This window comes from Rattus rattus, chromosome 5, assembly GCF_011064425.1.
Source record: "Rattus rattus isolate New Zealand chromosome 5, Rrattus_CSIRO_v1, whole genome shotgun sequence".
NCBI lineage: Eukaryota > Metazoa > Chordata > Mammalia > Rodentia > Muridae > Rattus > Rattus rattus.
The window spans coordinates 153,504,240-153,521,504 of NC_046158.1; positions in this window are offsets into that span (position 1 = coordinate 153,504,240).

Sequence of the window (17,265 nt, forward strand, 5' to 3'; positions counted from 1 at the left end):
CTAGAATATTATTAATAATAATAATAATAATAATAATAATAATAATAATAATAATAATAATAATAATGTAATAATATATAGTAATAATATATAGTAATAATATATAGTAATAATACAACAATAATATACAAAAATAAAAAACGTTCACTACGGCTGGGGATTTAGCTCAGTGGTAGAGCGCTTACCTAGGAAGCGCAAGGCCCTGGGTTCGATCCCCAGCTCCGAAAAAAAAAAACCAAAAAAAAAAAAAAAACGTTCACTATTTGAGGGATGGTGAGATGACTCAGTGGGTTAGAGGCCTGCCGCCAAGTCTGATGACCTGCGTTTAATATCTTGAACTGATTGCCTCCTGTAAGCGCTGTCATCTGATTATCGCACTCACACAAATACAATATAACAAGGGGCTGGAGAGATGGCTCAGCGGTTAAGAGCACCATGGACTGCTCTTCCATAGGTCCTGAGTTCAATTCTCAGCAACCACATGGTGGCTCACAACCATCTGTAATGGAATCAAATGCCCTCTTCCGGTGTGTCTGAAGACAGCTACGGTGTACTCATACATAAAATAAATAAATTTAAAAATACAATATAACAAATTAAATTTAACCAAAAGTAATTTTTTTTTTTTGAGACAGAGTCTCACTATGTAGCCCTGAATGGTCTGGAACTTGCTATATTCTAGGCCCACATGGAATTCACAAGGACTTAACTATCTTTCCCTCCTAAGGGAAACATTTACTATTTAAACATTGACTCTTTTCATTTTAGATTCTCAGTGTTTTCTTTCCTTAGTAAAGACCTTTCAGGCTCTCTTCTATATATTTTTCTTTTGGCCACTGCTCCCATTATACACGTCTTTAAACCAAAGGCCGGAGAAGAGAGGCAACATACTATCTTAAAGACATAAAGTTTGCCAGATGGTGGTGGTGCACACCTTTAATTCCAGCATTCAGGAGGCAGAGGCAGGTGGATCCCTGTGAGTTTGCAGCCAGCCTGGTCTACAGCACGAATTCCAGGACAGCCACGACTTCACAGAGAAAACCTGCCTTGAAAAAAAAAATCAAAACCCTAAAATAAACAATTAAATAAAGTTAGTGGTAAAATGGGCTTTTTTGTTTTTTGTTTTCTTGAGACAGGGTTTCTTTCTTTGTGTAATTACCCAGGGTGTCCTAGAACTTGCTTTGTAGACCAGAATGGCCTTGAACTCACAAGATATCCGTGTGCCTCTGTCTCCCAAGTGCTGAAGTTAAGGCTGTGCGCCTTACAGAGGCAAAGCAGTTGTTATAATCCAAGTGTTTCCAGGGAGTACAGTGTTGGGTTTGTGTCTGTTGGAGGCTGGGCAGGTTTGAACACATGAGACACTGCCCTGCACTCAGATAGGACTGCATTTGATGGCAGGGGGGTGGATGTTGAGATGGCCCTGCCAATGGAAAGAAAACAGATTCTGAAATCACACCTGGGATCACACCATGACCTTGCCTGCCTCCACATTCATTTTCGACCTCTGCCTTCTCTGAGACTGAGTAGTGGACAGTCGGCAAATATTTGCCCAATGAATCAAGAACAGAGAAAGGGCAAAGGCAAATCCATGACTCACTTGATTTCTGTTCCCAGAGACCCAAGTTCCCCAACTCCACAGAAGAGCACAGGAAGAGTGTGGGCTCTCCCAGCTGACACTACTGCTCGCTAGCAGTGTGACCGGGGAGCAACTCCCCTCTTGAAACCTCAGCTTCCCTGTTTATGAAATGAGGAGTTGGAGCAGATGAACATTTTCCAACATCTCATTGACACTGCTCTAAGGATTTCCCCATTTAAACAGCTTACGGAAGGCCTCACACATCTGCTAGTCATAGTTTCCGAAGAGTGAGTGATGGCCATGTGACCACTTTGAATTGAACTAGAACTCTGGACAAAAGTAAAGAAACAAGCCTCTTGTCCGGGTATGCGACTTCTCCTATCAGTTGGAAACTATAAACAATTCACTTGGACTCTAGTCTGAAGATTGCCGAGCCACTTCTGGGCTCCATCACCTTTGAGGCACCTCAGTTCAGTTCAGCACAAGTGTTCGGACTCCTCCGATCCACTGACTTGCAGGATCCAGTGTCTATGAGGCTGTCAGGTACACACATGAGTGATTTGAGTCTCAAAGCCCAGTGGAAAGAAACTGAAGTGACAGCGTACAGCTTTAATCTTAGCACTTGGGAGGCAGAGGCAGAGGCAGAGGCAGAGGCAGAGGCAGAGGCAGAGGCAGAGGCAGAGGCAGAGGCAGAGGCAGAGGCAGAGGCAGAGGCAGAGGCAGAGTGGCAGAGGCAGAGTGGCAGAGGCAGAGTGGCAGAGGCAGAGTGGCAGAGGCAGGGAGAGTGGCAGGGGCAGAGGCAGAGGCAGGAGGATCTCTGAGTTTGTGGCCAGCCTGGTATAGTGAACAAGTTCCAGGACAGAGAAACCCTGACTCAAAAAGCAAGACAAAGAAAGAAAGAAAGAAAGAAAGAAAGAAAGAAAAGAAAGAAAGAAAGGAAGGAAGGAAGGAAGGAAGGAAAAAGGAAAGAAAGAAAGAAAGAAAGAAAGAAAGAAAGAAAGGAAGGAAGGAAGGAAGAAAGAAGGAAAGAAAGAAAGAAAGAAAAGAAAGAAAGAAAGAAAGAAAGAAAGAAAGCAAGCAAGCAGGCAGGCAAGCAAGCTAACTTAGGCTGGGTTTAAACAAAGGCAAAGCACCAAATTCCTTTCCACATGACAGGAGAAAGAAGGAGGGAGAGGTTAGCACTGTAGGAAAAGAAAAAGGAGCCATAAATTCCTCCACTCAGCCTTGAAGGATAGATCAGGGAACAGAGGTGGGGGAGGTCTAGAGAAAGCACAGCATAGAGGACTGTCTTAGTTCCCTCAGGCAGGTCAGGCTGGACTTGATCCACCACAGCTGGGCTCCGTCCACGCCATCTTGTCCCCTAAGGGAAAAGTGCTCCCTCTCATCCTGAAATAGGATTCACAGGTAGCTTTTGCGACTGTAAACAGATCGTGTCTGATGTCATTCCTGCAGCTTAGAGCCTGCCTCTGGGAAAGCCCCAGTGGCTGGCTACATCCTTTCCTGCCCTACTGTTTGCCTTTCCCTTTGGAGGTTCAGCTTTTAGATTCCTACCTTGCTGGTTCTGGGAAATGGCCACCTATGTCATCATAACCTGGCCCTGTCAAGGAAGCTAAGGGCTAAAGGGCTATGATGGTTCTCTCAGACAGCCTCCTTAGCCTATTTTTGAAATTTGATCAAAGTGTTCAGGATATGCCATTGACTTGCCATTTAACCTTGGGCAAGTCCCTTGGTGGGCCCTAATATTCTGAACCGTAAAGGAAAAGCCAGGCACTGTTTCCAACTTCCAGATGCAATGCCCAGTGACGTCTGAGCCCGCTTGAGAAACAGGGCATATTTGGATTCCTCTACAAAAGCTGAGTGTGGAGATCAGTCTCTTGGGACTGAAAGAGAGCTAGCTCAGCAGACCAAGGCACTTGTTGACAAGCCAAAAAACCTGAGTTCACTTCCTGGGACACACGCAGTGAGAGAAGGGAACTGCCCGACTTCCACAAGCGTGTGGTGTGGTGGTGTGTGTGTGTGTGTGTGTGTGTGTGTGTGTGTGTGTGTGTGTGTGTGTGTGTGTGTCCAGTGCTAAAGATCAAACCCAGGGCCTCATACATGTTATATGAACACTATGCTACTGATTTATACTTGTCAAAAATATTTACATTTAGGGGTTGGGGATTTAGCTCAGTGGTAGAGCGCTTGCCTTAGCAAGCACAAGGCCCTGGGTTCGGTCCCCAGCTCCAAAAAAAAAAAAAAAAAAAAAAAAAAAAAAAAAAAAATTTACATTTAAAGCTAATCCCAAACTGGGCATAGTGATACATGCCTTATACTCTGGACCCTAGATAGGATCGCAAGCTACAGAAAGCTTGGAGACATAGAGATACCTTGTCTCAACGACAACAACAACAACAACTTTAAAAGAGTGAATCAGAGCTACACATATGGCCACCCCAGAGGATGCTCTCTAATTGACCCCAAACCAGCTCCACCATCCAACAGAAAACTTCTCTGCGACCTTCATGTGTCCACGGCTCTCACCGAACTTTAGGGTTTTTTCCATTTGTAATATGAGGGAGTTGGATTAGAATAGCTGGTCCCCGAGGGCCCTCCCCACACTGCCAAGTCTGTGGTTACAAACTTATGAATGAAATTCAAACTTTGGGTCAGAGGCAGAGGTGGCAAACAGCCACCAGCTGGGACAAACTGTCCTCTGATCGTCTGGTCATTTGGTCATTTACATCATCCCCACACGGGGACCTAACTACAAGCATGTAAGGACAACTAGTACTAGGGTCACCTTCTGATCCACTCTGGGAAGTCACTCAGGTCCCATGAGACTAGAGTTGAATCCTGGCTCCACTTACTGCTTTGTTCTCTAACCTTGGAGAGGCTACGTCACCCTCACACCTCGACCCTGCCCCATCTCATTGTTTTTCTTTTCCATAACAGGGGTCACAGTAGCACCCCGCTTGTGGGCTGCACTGAGGATCTAGTGTGTGCCTGGCCCAGTAAACAGTCCGTGTTGTGTAAATGTTGGCAGTATTAATTACTGCTGTTATTTCTTCCTTTGGAATGTGGGAGTGGAAATACCTAAGCTCTCAGAATTGAGACAAGGATCTTACTATAATAAGTATCAGACAGAACTAACCTGGAGCCCAGGACATAGTAGAAGCTTAATAAACATGGTTCCTTCTCTGTCTGTTCATCTTTTTGTACTGGGGACTGGACCTAGGGCCTTGCACATGCCTGGAGAATCCTCCACCATGGGCAAGTTTCCTTCGCCCCATTTTCGCCTTTTATTTTAAGGCCAAGTCTCACTATGTTTCCCAGGCTGACTCTGCACTCTTTCTGTACTCCTGGCAGGCTTTGAACTTGTGATCCTCCTGCATCAGCCTCTGGCATAGCTCAGGTGAGAGGCTTGTGGCACTGGGGCCAGCGAGTGAGTGGCTTCTCTCTCCAATCTCACACCCACACTTCAGCTCCCGTCCTCTCTCCCCGGAGCTCTGCTCACGTTTCCTTTTGGGGAATAGTCTGTGGAAGTTCTCTGAAGACACGTCCTGGATGTGTTACACAACACTGCGCTCACACTTTTTTGGAAACTCCGTGTGGGAGGTTGGCATGAGTTCCTGTTCTCCACATCACTGACTATCCTGGACTCTGGCCAGTGAGTTCCTTTCTTAGAATGGAAACGAGAGAGAGAGAGAGAGAGAGAGAGAGAGAGAGAGAGAGAGAGAGAGAGAGAGAGAGAGAGAGAGAGAGAAAAGCGATAGCTAATTGGCTGCCTGTTTTCTCCTCCAAACTGAGAGCACTTTGTTACCCTGACTACATTAAGGGCTATGTGTGTGCACATGTGTTTGAGAAGGAACATTTGCTGGGCACCTACTGTATGCTAGAGGCTTCTCTTATCTCCTTTAGCCCTTACTTGATTTCTAAAACAAGCCTCTGAGTAGCACACACTATTGGTATTCTCACATAGCAAATAAGGAACCCGAGGTTAAGAGAAGAGGCTACTTACCCAAAGCCACGCCTCCAGAAAGGGGCAGTGCTGCACTCCAATCCAAGTCAGCTCGACTATACCAAGTCACGGGGTGCACTGGATATTGCAGTTTACAAAAAACCCTCTCACCTCCATAACCTCATCTATGTTCCCCCAGTAAGGTGAGCCTAAATACTGCCTCCATTTCCCAGAGGACTGGGGCTCAGCCTGCGTGAGGTAGGTCTCCTCCGCAGACAGAATCGAAATTAGGAACCATAATGGCTAGAGGTGTCTCTCCGAGGTAAAGCCCTCCATTAGCACGCACAAGGCTCTGGATTCCATCACCAGTGCTGCAAACCAGGCAGAACAATGGTAACAGAATTAAGAAGTGCGTTGAGACTGTGCCTGCCTGCAGCCTGCGAATTTCCAGTTCTTCTCTGGACCGCAGAGGGGCACAGGCAGAGGGCTCTGTCTTCTAAGCCTGATCACTGAGATTTTTCTGCAAAGCATCTCTCTCGAGGGGTGGACAATGCCAGGCATGCCAGTGGGCGGCTGGGTCCCTGGTTGGATGGTATTGTTTCTCCTAAGTACAGGACTCTGTTCCAGGTTTTTCCTGTCTAAGTTCCCGATATCTAAGACACCTTGGAAAGGAAAAAAAGACAGGCAACATATTCTCAAACAATTGCCTTCTCCTCACCTGACAGGATTTATTTGATTTGATTCTTTTTCGTTAATTGTTGTTTGTTTTGCTTTGGTTTTGAAACAAGGTCTCATTGTATTGCCCAGGCTGCCCGGAACTCTTTATGTAGTCTAGGTTGACCTCGAATCCATCATCTTCCTGCTCAGCCACTCAGGAGCTGGAATTGCAAGCATGCGCTCTCATGCCTGGACTCTTAGCTTGGTTCCTGACCCTGTCCTAGAGGTAACTCCCTGCCTCTGCCTAGAAAGGACTTTTTGCTCTTAACTTTAAGGACTCAGATCTTTTTTAAGCTGTTCATTCATTTGATAAACATGCATTGGGCACACATTGTTTGCCAGGAAGGGGCTCCAATGGTGGAAATGAACGAAGTTAGCAAAGAGGAAAACCTCTAGCTTCACGAAGGCCACAGACAAGGGAGTCAGGCAGTAATGTAATATTTAATGTCAAGTGATGAAAAGCCTGAAGGGGCTGGTGAGACAGAGCAGCGGGTAATGCACCTGCTCCTGCTAACTTATGCACCCCTGGGGCATGAACAGAGGGACGGAGTCTTCGAGACATGAGTGAAGAGGTTAAAGTGGGGAGCAGATCAGTCCACTCACCTGCCAAGTCCTACAAGCACCTCTGAGTGCTTCCTAAGTAGCTGGCACTGTGGGAGGCCAGCATGAACGCAAAGCAGAAATAGTCCCTCCTCCTAGGGGCCTTAGAGTATATCGGGGGTAGTGTACAAGGAACAAGGACACAGGCACAAACACAAACGCATAGCTGTGAACATGTGAGTGTGGTGAAGGCTGGAGGGATGGCTCAGTGGGGAAAGGTGCCGGTAGTGCAAAGCTGATGCTCTGAGATCAATCCGCTGAGCCTGCTGTACCAGCTGTACCACGAGATTGTCTTCTGAACGTCACGGGGCTATCGTGACACACAAACTGCCACCCACACCCCTACCCCAAGTCAAACTGGTGGTGATGATGGTGATGATGATGATGGTGATGATGGTGATGGTGATGACGGTGGTGGTTGTGGTGATGATGGTGATGATGGTGATGATGGTGGTGGTGGTGGTGATGATGGTGATGATGGTGGTGGTGGTGGTGGTGATGATGGTGATGATGGTGATGGTGATGATGGTGATGGTGGTGGTGATGACGGTGGTGGTTGTGGTAATGATGGTGATGATGGTGATGGTGATGATGGTGATGGTGATGATGGTGATGGTGATGATGGTGATGGTGATGATGGTGATGGTGTTGGTAGTGGTGATGTGGTGGTCGTGGTGGTGATGATGGTGATGGTGGTGGTGATGTGGTGATGGTGGTGATGTGGTGGTGGTGGTGGTGATGGTGATGATGGTGATGGTGATGACGGTGGTGGTGATGGTGGTGGTGGTAACGATGGTGATGATGGTGATGGTGATGATGAAGGAAGTTGTGTGAAAGAATTTGAGCAGGGAAACACGTTGAGGAAGTAGCGTTTCAGATTTATCCTGAAAGTGGGGGGTTGTAGTCAGGGTGTTTCTAATAGTTGGGTGTCAGCAAATAGATGGAGAAAAAAAGCAGGACCCTGAGACATGGGAGAATCATCATCGATGTGCACAAGAAGAAGGTGAGAGCCAGGCAGGCTTAGGCACACCGATGTGCCCCCCACAGCCCCATACTAGGGATGAACCCAAGACACACTTGGCAAACAAGTTCCCTACCTGTAATCTTTACCTCCCTTCCCCAGCACCGTTCTCTCTGGCAACAGCTCTTTGTAAGAGCTTATTCTGATTTCAGTAACATCTGGAGCACAGGTGCACTGCCTTCTCATTGACCAGATGTTGAATTAAGGAGAGGAACTTCAAGGGAACCTGAAAACCGGAAGGCTAAGGAAAGCTCAGCTAAACGCCCGGGTTACTGCCTCACAGTCCTTGCTACACTCATTCCAGGAACCGGAACGAGTGAACTACACGTATGGCATTGTGCCCACTACACAGGAAGTGCCAGATGATAGTCTTTGTCAAGCACTCAGCACCAGTAGGGAGTTATGAAATTAGCCCAGGGCCAGAATCCAAGAGATGGGTTTCCAAGTGAAGCTTTGCCTCCTAGACAATTTCATTTCCTCTAAGCTTTGGTTTCCTCAGAAACTGCAACCACAGAGTGCAGCTCAGTGGTATAATGCTTGCTTGGTGTTAAATTGCAAGGAGGGGCAGAGGAATAGGGGCTGTGTAACAGCATCAGCCCTTTAAAGATGATTGTGTGTGTGCATGCATGCGTGCGTACGTGCGTGCATGCATGCATGAGTGTATGCTGCCTACAGCAGGAATCAGGGGAGCAAGCTCAATGGAAGAGAATGGGAGGCAGATAGAATTTTTAAAAAACTGAGTTTGAATCCTGCACTAGCCAGCTCTTGTGATTTCTCCTTTCTCTCATCTGTAAAATCAGAAACTACCAACTCCATGAGCTCAAGGTAAGGTTGGTATTAACATTCTCTGCTCAGGGAATGTTAGACGTTGCAAGTCCAAAACAACTTTGAATGAAGACTGTGGTCTCAGTTATAAACTTCTAGTCAAGGAACAACAGATATTACTGGTGATGCCAACAGTAATGGCTGTCCCCCAAGTACAGACTAGAAGAGAGACACCCGCTAAGTCAATAGAAGGGAGTCAACATCCAGGGAAAAGAGGCCCCTCAAATAAAGACCATGTGGTCTTAAAGGTCTGGAGCTAAGGGCAGTGTACATCTTGCAGGTGAAAGCAGGAGTCAGGGGTCACACATAAAGACTGTCTCAAGGAGGAGGAAGAGGAGGACAAGGAAGAGGCAGAGGAGGACGAGGAGGAAAAGGAGGATAAGGAGGAGGAAGAAGAGGAGGAAGAGGAAGAGGAGGGGAAGAGGAAGAGGAAGAAGAGGAGGGGAAGGTGAAGAGGAGGAGGAAGAGGGGGAGGAGAGTTTGTCATTGTCAGGTGTGGTGGCACATACCTTTATTCTTCCCAGTACTTGGGAGGCAAAGGCAGGAAGATCTCCAACCTCTGTGAGTTCAGGGCCAGCCTGATCTACATAGTGAGTTCTAGGACAGCCAGACAATCATTGAGCTTGCTCCCCTGATTCCTGCTGTAGAGAACTATGTAGAGAGATTCTGTCTTAGGAAGAAACAAAACAAAACCAAACCAAACCAAACCAAACCAAACCAAACCAAACCAAACCAAACCAAACCAAACCAAACCAAACCAAACCAAACCTAAGGGAAAAACAGAAACAGAAAAAGAAAGAAAATCTGTAGCTTATTACAAGCCTAAGAAATCACCATTATATGTGAGTCTTCCTTTAGTCTTGGTTCTGAGTTCTGCTTCTCTAAGTCCTCTTTCTGTTGTCTCTCCTCCCAGGAGACCTGGCCAGGGTCTTATTATGTATCCCAGGATAGCCTCCAATTCACCATCCTTCTACCACTGCCTTCTAAGTGCTGGGATCATAAGCCTGTGCCTCTGCTTCTGCTTTTCTGGTTTCTTCTTAGAATGGTTGAGAAAGACGTGTTCCTTACATTTCCAAGAGCTGGGCAGAGAGAGAGAGAGAGAGAGAGAGAGAGAGAGAGAGAGAGAGAGAGAGAGAGAGAGAGAGAGAGAAGAGAAAGAGGTGTCAGCACAGAGTACACTACACTGCTGTGTGACAAAACTTGGTGAGCCAATGAGTTTTATTAGTGCAACATACAGAAATATAGGTAAGGGGTCTTACAGGAGCAGAAATGGCTTAAGGTCAGGGGTACTACCAAAGCCCAATCCAACATAGGTTCAGCTCACAAAAGCTGGGAATCCCAGAGCACATTGCACAGCCTACAGGCAACTCAACTGGTTAGAAAGTGTCCATGCCAAGTGACTCTGGTCTAAACTTCTGATTTCTGCTTCTTCTAGGCAGCTGGTTTGGTCTCAAGGTCTTCTTTGCAGCTTTTGCTCTTCTGAGAGTCTTCTAGGCAGCTTGACCTTACTCTTCAGCTTCTATTGTTTTCTCTGGCAGGGAGGGGGCATTGTGAATCCTGTAAATTTCAGGGACTTCCTGAAGCTAGTTTGAGTTATTTACCTTCTCACTTAAGTTGCTTCTGTGCAGAACGGAATTTTGTTTGGTTTGGTTTGTGGTTTTGAGACAGGGTTTCTCTGTTTAGCCCAGGCTGTCCTGGAACTCAGTTTGTAGACCAGGCTAGCCTCAAACTCAGAGATCTGCTCACTTCTACTTTCTGGAGTGCTAGGAATAAAGGCATTAACCACTCTATCCATCCAGTCATATGGATAGATACATCCATGTAACTTACATTGGACAGGCAAAACAGAAGAAAAGTGAAAAAACAAATCCATGACGTCAGATGAGGAAAATGTCAGGAGAAAGAAATTAGGCAAAGCACACAGGGTGACGGGAGGAGATATTTTCAGAACCTGAAAAATACCTCTAGTGGCTGACGACTCCCAGAACTGACCTTGGTTTGCCTATCTCACAATGGGGGTACTGTTGGGCCGAGTGGTCTGGGAGGATCCCTCTAACCAGAGTGTTTCCAGTTTCTGTGGTTATGCAAGGCAGCGGCTGGACATTCCACAAGCTCTGGAAACTCCAGGCTGTCATTATGTAGAACTGGGGAGAGGTTTGCATGGAGCGAGGAAGATCAGAAAGAGTTGGTGACATTCTGGGAGAGAGGGCGTCACAATCCAGTCCCTCAGCTGTTCTGAAAACATGTTGAAATTACCTCTTTGTCGTGTGGGGGTTGCTGCTGGAGAAAGGAATAATGTCAATATGCTTGCAAGGGAGACAACTTTGATTTTAAGTGGTTTATGGGCGAGGTGTTTATACTGTCAACATTCTTCCTATGATGCCCCAGTGGCCCAAGAGCACATGGAGGCACAGAGAGGCAGTGCCTTGCTCCAGATCACACATGTAGCCCCATTCTCTCTAACTGAAGTGCCTGTGCTTTCTAACACAGGGGAAAGAGACGCTTGCCCGAAGGGAGCAACATTAGATATTGTGGGGGAAGAGACCAACGTTAGAAGGTGAAGGTTCTAGGATGTCTAGGAGATGGAGCGGCTGATGATAGTTTGGAGAGCCCCAAGCCTGGTGTTTCTGCTGTTCCAGGTATTTACCCAGGCTCAGTAAACTCTGGCCTATTCCAAACCGTTTCATTTGTTTGAAATGAAGCTAGGGCATGGCATAAATATGTGGCCTGTGATGGTTCCTGGACTCCCTCCAACTCAGGGATAGAAAATAAGGAAACGGTAGCAGGAACCAGCACAGCTAAGTATATGCTGTGTGCTTGCCTGCCCTCCACCCTTCTTCGCCTAATTGCCCCAGGAAGGAGCAGAGGAACATACTGGCTTGCAAACCGTCCTCCAACTAGCAATTCCTGGAACCAGCTTCTGACTGTAAGAACTACGTAAGGGACCGATGGGATGGCTCAGTGCGTAAAGTACTCGCTGGACAAACATGATGGCATAAGGATTCCATCCAAAAACCCACATAAAGGTGAAAGGAGAGAACCAAATCCACACACTTACCTTCTGACACATATTTTCACTACATGTATGCACTACTCTTTCATTTTATACACAGACACACACACACACACATACACCCACATAATAATAGTAATAATAATAAATTGAGATGGGGGTGCTGGAGAGATGACTCAATGATTAAGAGCACTGACTGCTCTTCCAGAGGTCCTGAGTTCAAATCCCAGCAACCACATGGTGGCTCACAACCATCTGTAACGGGATCTGATGGCCTCACATATATAAAATAAATAAATCAATCTTGAAATCAATCAATCAATCAATCAATCAATAAATTGAAGTTTTTTTTGTTTTTTGGGGTTTTTTTTTGTTTTTTGTTTTTTTTGGTTCTTTTTTTTTCGGAGCTGGGGACCGAACCCAGGGCCTTGCACTTCCTAGGCAAGCGCTCTACCACTGAGCTAAATCCCCAACCCCAATTGAAGTTTTTTTAAAAACTAGGTTCTGTGTTGGTCAGTTCTTCCTTTCATTTTGGTTTTGTTTTGCTTCTTTTAAATGTTGGCTCCATTTAAGGATCTTAATTTGCTATTATAAATTGTGTGTGTGTGTGTGTGTGTGTGTGTGTGTGTGTGTGTGTGTGTGTCTGTGTGTGTAGGTCAGAGTTCAACCTCAGCTGTCATTCCCTAGTTGATATTCAGTTTGTTGTTGACAGAGTCCCACTATGTAATGTAGCTCTGTCTGGCCTGGAACTCCCAGAGATTTGCTTGCCTCTGACTCTTGAGTGCTGAGATTAAAGGAGTTTTCTTTTTCTTTTTGAGTCAGGGTCTCTCTTTGGTCTAGAATTGGATGACTGCTTGGCAACAAGCCTTAGGTAATCTCCCTGAGTCTGCTTCCCCAAAGCAATGTTTTTATGGAAGCTGGCCACACCTCCTTAGGACTTTTTGTGTATAATCATTGCTCCCAACCCAAAAAGCCCAGGTTCGAATCCCATAAACCTAGGGATGACTGCATTGAAACACATTTGCATCCTTTTAAGAGATTCTCGGAATTTGGAAAAGAGACAATGAAGTCCATAGTTCCAGATGTTTGAGACCATCTTGGGAAGAACTTTTACTAACTATAAACTGGCCATTTCAACCCCTTCGGGCAGTATCCTCCCCACACCCCCACAAGTTACTATTATTTTAAAGCCATATTTTAAATTTAGTAGCTAACATTTTTTCATTAGATGTTCAAATAGTTGCAATGATCACATTTCCCAGTTTATTGTGAATCACACACTTACAAATAAAATGTTGACATTGTTCTTTTGTACATATCTAGTTGAATCAAATGCTAGAACAGTAGGCTATTTTCAACAGTCCATCTTTAAAAAAAAAATAGAAAAGAAAAGAAAGGAACAGGGGCTGGAGAGATGGCTCAGTGGTTAAGAGTGCTGACTGCTCTCCCAGAGGTCCTGAGTTCAATTCCTAGAAACCACATGGTGGCTCACAACCATCTGTAATGGGATCTGATACCCTCTTCTGGTATGGCTGAAGACAGCTACGGTGTATGCATATACATTAAATAAATAAATAAATAAATAAATAGAAAAAAGAGAAAGGAACAGGGGCGGGAGAGATGGCTCAATAGTCAAGATCACTGGTTGATGTTGCTGAGGACCCAGGTTCGGTTTCTAGGCCCTAAATGATGGTTCACAACCATCTGTAACTATAGTTCCAAGGGGATCTGATGCCCCTTTCTTCTTCCTCACGCACCAGGCACACATGTGGTGCACATAAATGCACGCAGGAAAAACACTCGCACACATTAACAAAACCAACCAAATCTTTAGAAAGATATATGAATAGACGAAGCTTGAGTTACTGACTTTTCTACCTAAACTTGAATTTGACACTGCACAGTCTGCCACAGAATTTCCTCGTACTGTATTTTTTACTGGAGACTTAGTGATGACTTTTCAGTATTGCTCACGTACGTGTGCTCGAGCGTGTGTACGTCCACCATCTGCATGCTCCATCTCTCCAGCTCCTCTATGTGTTACCTGAAACAGTTTTAGTTTATAGACCAGGCTGGTTTCAAACTTGGCATCCTTCTGCCTCAGTGCCGAATTACAGGTGCTCACTGCCACACATTATTTTACTTTCTAAAGCACGAGACCAGGTATTAAAATTTCTGTCATTACGACTCTTGTTAGAGGACGATTGATCAAAACATTATCATATTACAACTTTTTTTTTCTTTTTTCTTTTTTTCTTTTTTCTTTTCTTTTTTTTTTTTTCCTGGAGCTGAGGACCGAACCCAGGGCCTTGCGCTTGCTAGGCAAATGCTCTACCACTGAGCTAAATCCCCAACCCCTCAACTTTTTGAAGTCTCGTAATAATTTAAGCAGCTTTCTTAAGGTTGAACCAACAAAATAAAGCACCCAAGGTTCACCACGCGCGCTTTGACACATACAGGCAAGAGCTGAGGTTGTAGCTCAGTGGTCAGTGGTAGAGCACTTGCCAAGCACGCATGAAGCCCCGGGTTTGATCCCCGGCATGGCAAAAGCAAAACTAAAATAAATAACTACACATGCCAAGAGCCAAGTCTAACAAGTTCGATCAATGCTTACGAAGCAGAAAAAGTGAGATGTGGTTGGGACTGTCTGTCATACTGCTAAGTGGGGGCATTTTCTTCCCTCTTAACTTGATCGTTTAAGCCTGGATGAATATTGCTTATGCTAAAATGGGATAAATTTACCCCCACAACTCTACCCCTGTTTTTCATTTTGATGTTTCCCAGATATCAGCATCAGGAAATACTTCAGAAGAATCAAATCTGGGAGCACTGGGAGTTATTTGTGAAACCTAACTACTAGTATAAGTTAAATTACATAAACTTGCAGTATATATACTTGTTTTTTAAAGGAGGGTTGGCAAGATGGCTCAGTGGGCAAACATCCTCTCATGACCAGAGATCGCTCCTTGGGACCCACATAGTAGAACAAACCTCTGCTGCTTGTTCCATATATGGGCTGTGCCCTGCGCAGCGACCCCTCCAAAAAATAATCTTTAAAAAAAGAGAAAGGCTAGCGGATGATGGCGCGCGGCGCGCGCGCGCACACACACACACACACACACACACACACACACACACACACACACACACACATTTAGTTCCAGCATTCAAGGCAGAAGCAGGTAGATCTCTTTGAGGTCTACAAGTGAATTCCAGGACAGCCAGGACTACACAAAGAATATCTAGTTATGGGTTGGGGATTTAGCTCAGTGGTAGAGCGCTTGCCTAGCAAGCGCAAGGCCCTGGGTTCGGTCTCCAGCTCCGAAAAGAAGAAGAAGAAGAAGGAGGAGGAGGAGGAGGAGGAGGAGGAGGAGGGAGGAGGAGGAGGAGGAGGAGGAGGAGGAGGAGGAGGAGGAGAAAGGAGGAGGAGGAGGGGGAGGAGGAGGAGAAAGGAGGAGGAGGGGAGGAGGAAGAGGAGGAGGAGAAAGGAGGAGGAGGAGGAAGAAGAAGAAGGAGAAGAAGAAGAAGAAGAAGAAGAAGAAGAAGAAGAAGAAGAAGAAGAAGAAGAAGAAGAAGAAGAAGAAGAAGAAGAAGAAGAAGAAGAAGAAGAAGAAGAAGCAGCAGCAGCAGCTCTTGGCTCTGACAATGGATACATTTTCACAAAGAAGAGGGGTTTGTTTCAGATACTGTTGCCAAGTCTACAGCCCAGACTCCAGGTCTCCCAAGTGTAGCAGCTAGCCCTGTTACTCAGGGATTTCCAAGGGCAAAGAATGTAAAGTAACATTCTGTTTTTGTAAGGTAGGTCTTTCAGGTGTTCATGTCATCTCCAGCAAAAAAACAAGCTTTTGTTTACAGAAGTAGAAACAGCAGTTGACCTCGTGGAACCATTATCTTGCATAAACGACCGTTTTGTTAAAGTTGTACAAGCTGGGGAAGTTGTACAAGCCCTGGAAGTTGTACAAGCCCGGGCAATTACAGAGACAACCCTTAACCACCCTTAACATTCAGAGGTCCAGTTTTGCTTGATAGTTCTTTTAAGCACAATAATATTTAAACTTTGAAACAACATAACCTTAGCCATCAGTAAAACGTTAGCCATCAACATAAGACCTTAGCGATCACAAAAAGCAGGTACCAAGAAAACCACTCAGAACTTACACTTCTGAATCTTCTCACTGGACTTCTGTTCTTGAGGTTGTTTACACCAGCATGACATGTCATAGGCCTGTTTTACCAGCTACTTGGGTGGCTGAGGTAGGGGTGTAGTGAGTTTAAGGCCAGCTTGGGGCAATGTAGCCAAATCCATGGAAAGACTGGAAACTATTTGAATTGTGAAATGCTTTCTTTCTATTACTTATTTACTTATTTCTTTATTTTTTTTGAAACTTTCTGGTTGCGTAGCTCTGGCTGGCCTAGAACCTGAAATATAGAACAAGTTGTCCTCAAGCTCAGAGATCTGCGTGCCTCTCCTATAAAACCATGCCTGATAGGAAAGGATTTCCTCCCCCTTCTCTTTTTGAGACAGAGTCTCTCTCTATACCCCTGACTCATTGTGTAGACCAGGCTGGCCTTGAATTCACAGAGATCTACTGGCGCATGTCGCCACACCCGACTCACGAGAAAGAGTTTCTTATTCTAGGTAGGGTGATTCATTTATTTTCTCAGTGCCCAATTTTTAGGGAAGTCTATTAAAATGGTTGAGAACAATTGCTCACCATTAAGTCCGGGGGTGATAAAAACCACGGTCAGTATTTGAAAACTGTTTTTCTCTCAAGGCTCTCTGCCGCAAGAGACTTTCGTTCTCGGAAAATAATTAAGGACTGGAATAGGGGAGCCAAGGAGTGGAAGAGGACTTAGTATGCCTTCTTGTATTCTTATGGAGGACGTGGTGCTGAGTAGGGACGTTGTGAGTTAAGGGGTTAGTTCAGACAATTCAAAGTGGGACAGGGGCAAGGGGTGATTTTCAACTCAGCAAAGTAGGCCGAATGCCCTAATTCCTAAATCACATTATGTATATACAAATGTACCCTTGGTACCATGTATCTGTATGTCAAAGGTCAATCCTTTTGATCGACCGGGTAGCATGCCCCTCTCCCTACTTTTATTTTTTTTATTTATTTATTTTTTTGTTTTGTTTTGTTTTTTTTTCCGGAGCTGGGGACCAAACCCAGGGCCTTGCGCTTGCTAGGCAAGCGCTTTACCACTGAGCTAAATCCCCAACCCCCTACTTTTATTTTTTAAAGATTGGGCTTCACACTGACAGCAGCCGGCTCATTTTAAAACTCCGACTGACCTCTTGCCTCAGTATCTCAAAGGCCAGGATGACAGCCCATCACGGGGGGGGGGGATGTCCCCCAATCTTCGATTATTAATTACATCAGTACCTGTGCTGGGGGTGGGGCTAAAGAATCTTACCATCACCTACTTTGTTAGGATGTTAGAAGCAACGCCTCTCGGATCCGGTGTGCAAGATGACTTGAGAAATATGAGATTCTACTGAGAAAGAGAATAAACTTGCAAACCAGTTTTCCGAGAGATGAAAACAATCTCTCAAAACCGAGGCCAGTCTTTCT